Source organism: Centruroides sculpturatus, unplaced genomic scaffold (assembly GCF_000671375.1).
Source record: "Centruroides sculpturatus isolate CEXI.00-Female unplaced genomic scaffold, Cexi_2.0 scaffold4378, whole genome shotgun sequence".
NCBI lineage: Eukaryota > Metazoa > Arthropoda > Arachnida > Scorpiones > Buthidae > Centruroides > Centruroides sculpturatus.
In genome coordinates, this window is record NW_019388631.1 from 828 (window position 1) to 6,829 (window position 6,002).

The following is a 6,002-nucleotide window of genomic DNA, read 5'->3' on the forward strand; positions in this document are numbered from 1 at the left end:
AATAAAGGTTACTTTTTAAATAAAATATTGTAATAGATGATACCACACACAATTTTAAACTTTCCTAATTTGTTTCTTAAGCAGATATTTTTTGCCAGGAAAGTTACACAACTTTTTGCTGGATTTTTTTCTGTGAGAAATTGCTTCTACTCAAACATTTCATGTCAGTAAGTCAGTGAAGGAGCTTTATATTAGATTAACTTAAAATATACTGTAATTCTGATTCTATATGAAAAATGTAGACAATTATAAAGTTTATTAACATTTTTTTAAATAAAAAACTATATGATTAATATTTTCTGTAACAAATTTATTAATTATTTTTAATGTTAATTAAAATTGTTATTGAATATTAAATTTAAATTTTTTAAAATGTAGATGATGTCCTTGAACCTCTTATTCTGCCATCAAGAAAAATTGACACTTCTGCAGATGAATCTCCAGAAAATTCTTTAACATGTTTGTTCTGTGACGAGACATTTTCAATACAGTCAGATCCACAACATAATAGGTTTATTCATCATTTATTTAAAGAACATAAGTTTGTTATAGATAAAGTTAAATTAATTGCAGACTTCAAAAGGTAAAGTTTATAAATTTTTAATTTTATTTTCAAATTTATTATATTATGCCAAAATAAATTTAACATTTAATTTTATAGAAATTTGTTAATGTTTTTCTCCAAGTTTTGTAATTTAAAGTTTAAAGTAAATGAGAAAACTTGAATTGAGAATCAATATATTATTCAAATAAAATTTTACATATTCATTTTACATAACAGAGAATACAGGAAGAGAAAATTATAGAACAATAACTACATAGATACACACTCATAAAATTAAAGAAGTCAGAAAGTACCATTAGAAAGATAAATGTTTTCTGAGACTTTGTTCCATTTTCAGATCCACTAAAATTGTTCTACAGAAAAACATTTAAAAGCAAAATTTCAATTAAAAAATTTTTAGAACATTTGCTGTGTCATTCTCAATGTACAAACCCTTTAGCTGGCTGATAATGATAACCATATTGAAAGCACCATCTTATCTTGACCTTGAAAGAGGAATTTCTTTCAAAAGGTTAGAAATTTTTCTCCAAAGCAGTCCAAGGAAGCACTCATAAAATTATAGTTAGTATAAAAATGAGTTAATTATTTATTGTGACATCATCACAATGCTGGGCTGCAATTTTTAATCATATTTTTAATTTATTTCATTTAAAATATATGCTTTCTACCTCAAATTAGTAGTATCTTGTCCCATGTGCATTATACCTTTTTGCAATAGAGTTGTGTCAGTCATCTATCTAAACCTTTCAGAAGAAATTTGCATGTGTGCTCAATTCTGATTGGGTAATTGTTTATTTTCATTCTATTTATTGTTTTATGTCTTTTGACTAAGATATATAATGATGTGTGCAACAAAATTTTAGTTTTTGTTTCATTTATATGCCATTTCAGTAAATATTCAAATTTGCACATTGTAAAAAAGTGCATTATACTAAAGTAGTTTGATGTTTATACTTATTTTCTTATTTGTATTTACATTTTAAAAGAACTAAATATTAAATTATTTAATAATAATAGTAAAAACATCAATGAAAAACATAGTGGGAAAACGTTTTGTTGTGAAAAAATTTGATAAAAGTCACAAAATTGTGATATAGATTTCAAATTTCAATCTTAAAATTTTGTCAATAGACAGAGCAAGAAGTATACCACTTGCAAAAGAATGATGGCTGTAGGAAATACAAGCAGACATATTTAGACCAAAGGTTATGAAAAATTACAAGTATATTGCAAGCCATTCCCATATCTCACACCAAAAAATTTTAAAATATTTAAATTTTATGAGTGTGTATCTAAGTATTTATTGTTTATTTATGGAGCCATTATTAATTAAAGCTAGATCTAAATTATAAAGGTAATCCAAATGATACTGATGATAAAATAATGTTGAAGTCAAGAATAAAGCTATCTGAATATAGTTTTATTTAATTTATATAGTTTATTACACAATGGGAGCAGAATGGTGCCATATTGAAAATGCTTGATTGTCATATTTTTGTAATTTCCCAAAACTTGATGAGTTGTATGCAATCTGAATGTTGTAGACATTATTATACATTTTGTACCAGAGCACACTATTATTTATATGCTTTTGATTTGTTTATACGTACTTTTTAATTAGTCTGAAGATGATAGTGGCTGACTATGCTATGTTAAAGTTGAAGAATTTCACAACACCAACTGGCCATACTGCTACAGGTTACCCTAATAAAATTATATTAATTTAGTTCAAATTCATATGTCCAGGAATGTAATTTCAATTTGATATGGAGCCTATAGCAAAAGGAATGCTTCTTTTTTAATGGATTTCAAGGAAGCAGTTAGGTTATAAAACAGAAGTTTCCTCTATTTGTTTTAAAACAAATTTTTATGTAAAACTTAAATTTTTGATGTCTTCACTTTTATATTACATATAATTGATTAGATTTAATATCTATACAATTTTAAAGTTTTATATATTAATAAAGAGTAGCATTATAACTGTTACTAAAATTAATAATCAAAATATATTTTATCATTAAATATCAGTCTCAATTCATAAAGATGAGATGTCAGATTAAATTTGCACTTTTTAAATTTGACTATCAAAATAAAAATTTATTGCTTACAATTTATTTGAAAAGTTTTAACTTTTTCAGTTACATTGAATATTGGAGAAAAAGGTTTGGAGAAGGCACAATTGTAGAATTCTGTCCAGTTATAAAAACAAATAGTGAGAAGAATAGTTCTGGTAATAAATTTATTTCTAATTTCCATAACATTTTTTGAAAATATATACTTAATATGTAATAATAACAATTTACAATTAGTAATTATAATTAGTTATAATCTTGTTGGAATTTTTAAATTGTGACTGTTTTTAATAAATAAATGAATTTGATAATAGTTTTAATGAACTTTTTGTTTTAATAATTTAGTAAATTTTAGAAATAAAAAGAATGCTTACTAAAGATTAACTACAAATAATAAAATAACTTATAAATAATAAATATTTTATGTATTTATAAATGAAATAAAAATATTAAAAAATAATCAAATAATCAGTTATGAAATTTCATATAGTCTATTAGATGGTTTAAGATTGAACTTTATATTTGATGCAGTTATTAATTAAAGCAGCTGTATTTGTCAGAATGTGATGTTAAGTATACAATACCATACAAGAACATTATCTCTTATTTGATGTTTAGTTATGTTGTTAATTAATATTATTTAATGATACATTTTTCAAGACTAAAATAATAATATTTTTAAAATGATATATCTAGTTTGACCATGTAGTGTTTTGTTTATACACAACATTATTACTTTCTGTCAGTTTGCTAACAGAATTAAAATCAAAGATGATACTGTTTTGATTTATTTCATTTCATTCATTCTGTAAACTCTATACTGTAGAAATATATTTTATTTTAATTAAAGTAACATTCATGTTTAATTTAAAATATTAAATAGCTTTCAAGATAGAAGAGAACAATAAAATTTTTTCATAATGCTTACAAAACAACAATTGAATGGAAAAACTAAAATTACAGCATGTTGTATTATTATGCTTGATTATAATCCATCAGGTGTTTACCACATACGATTGAACAGATATTATTTTTAAAACTTAATGCAGTTTATGCAGTTCCATCTTAAACATTGCTTTTTCTATTTCACTTATTTTATAATTACATTTACAACAAAACAAATTGATAATGAAAATAAAATGAAAGAAACATGGAAAAAATGAATGTCTGAAACCATGTTTTTAAATTAAGCTGCATACATGTTATCTGCTTCAGAAGTGCAGGATATATGGCATTTTTATTTTTGTTACAGCAGTTTTCTGCAGATTATATATATATATTACAATATTATAATTACAATAATTTCATGCATATATATATATATATATATGCAATTNGAACTGTTTTAAATTTGAATTTGTAATTGCATATTGGTTTGATTATAGAATGATTGTAAACGTTCCAGAAAATTGATCAAATTGAAAATAGTTTGTTTGATTCTCAGCAGTAGGTGTTATATAACAATTACTATGGTTGTTGAAATACTGAATATAAATGGGGTTTGCTTGCAAAATCCACATAGGCAAAGTCATGGGTAACAGTTAGTTTAGCATATAATCAAACTGTACCTAAATATTATATTGCTCTACTTTGATGCATGTAACCCTCAGGTTATTTGATGAAAGGTATTTGGGTTATATGATGGAACAGGTTATCCATCAATTTTAAATTGCATTTATGAATGCACCTATGGAGCAATGATTACTCCATAGGTGCATTTTCCCATAGACATTGAGTGGGTTATTGAAAGGTTTTAGTTTTGTTTTAGAAATTTTCTACTGGTTTTATGCATGAAAATATAGTAATTTAATGATAATTTTTCAATACCTGAAAAACTGGATTTAATTAAGTATAAACAACAAAATAATACCAGTAATATCCAGCAATTTATTAAATAATAACAAAAACAAATGTTTGATGATTTTTAAATCGTCATCAAGTTAAATTATAGTAGCAGTCAAACATATATAAAAAAATTGAACATCACTTTAAACAGAATGAAATAATTATTTAATTGGTGGAAAGTGTGGATGTCAACAATGATGTAATCAGATATTTATTAAAGATACTTAAAATTATAGATGTACTTCAAAGATGGATCTCCATGCTTTACAGACTGCCTTGGCATCTCTGTAATTTATTGCAGTGTTTCAAAAAGTAGCTTTGTACATTTCTAGTTTCTCCAGATGTTTCAGATTTGTCCAGTTCCTAATTGAGAATCCAGTTCAATTAGGTCCATCTTTAGGTACACCTATAATCAATTAGGTACTTCTTAATTAGTTTGTCTTTGAAGTATACATATAAATTTAAGTCTTATCCCTAATAAGTATCTGGTTATATCATTGTCATTGTTGACATCCACACTTTCTACCAATGAAATAATTATTCCATTTTGTTTAAAGTGATGTTTAAATTTTTATATATATAAATATGTATATGTTTAACTACTATTTTAACCTGATGATGATGATTTAAAAATTGTCAAATTCCTGTTTTTATTATTTAATAATTTGCTGGATATTACTGGTATCATTTCATTATTTATAGTAATTTAATAAAACATTTATAAATTTTTATCAGAATTATCCTAATTAAGAGTATTGAAATAAATACTAAATTGTCAAAAAAATAATTAAATTATAGAAGTCAAATATATTAAAAAATTTTGATAAAATACTTGTAATCAATCTGTTCATAACAAAAGCAATATTTGTATCTGAAAATAAAACATTGCTATTATTTCTAAATAAAATTAAGAAAGATTTGTGTGCTGTAGATGAACAAACTGAAGTTGCTTTGAAAGGTACAGAAAACATTTAGATTATTCTTTCTTTAATCTCCTAGAAACAATAAAATGTGCATATCAAAGCATTTGAAAAGTTGTAAAATTAAAGGAGTAATAATAATTAGGATTTCTCATTTCCTGGTCTTTTGCTTGTCCCGGGATTCCGGGATAAAAGTGAACTGTTTCCTGGGATCCCGGAAAATCTCGGGATAGAATTAATTATTTTTAAGGTATACAAAATATCTTGAAATTAAATGATATACAGTAGAGCATCGATTATCCGACTCAATTGGGTACTGGGGTTGGTCAGATAATTGAAAAGTCAGATAACCGAAAAGTATGAAAAAATCCACTATTAGTGTAGTATATTATTATATCCCATGTAATTAGTATATTAGTATATCGCTATTAACCTACTTTGCGTTGAATTTTCCTCCATGTTAAGCCTGTCAAATTTTTTTTTTAAATAATAATCGTCGCTATTTTATCATTAAAAATTAGAAAATTAAGCCTCGTTTAAATACTGGCTCCCTTTCATGGTCGATCCAGTGTTGCCAGCTAAAACACGTAAAAATAATAT

General features: G+C 24.6%; 1 long non-coding RNA gene across 1 annotated transcript; it reads left to right on the forward strand.

Moving 5' to 3' along the window:
- Positions 1-350: 350 nt before the first annotated feature.
- Positions 351-2,775, forward strand: LOC111617020. Its single transcript, XR_002755362.1, has 2 exons — positions 351-583; positions 2,704-2,775. It is a non-coding gene; the product is annotated as an uncharacterized LOC111617020 (long non-coding RNA).
- The last annotated feature ends 3,227 nt before the right edge of the window (positions 2,776-6,002 follow it).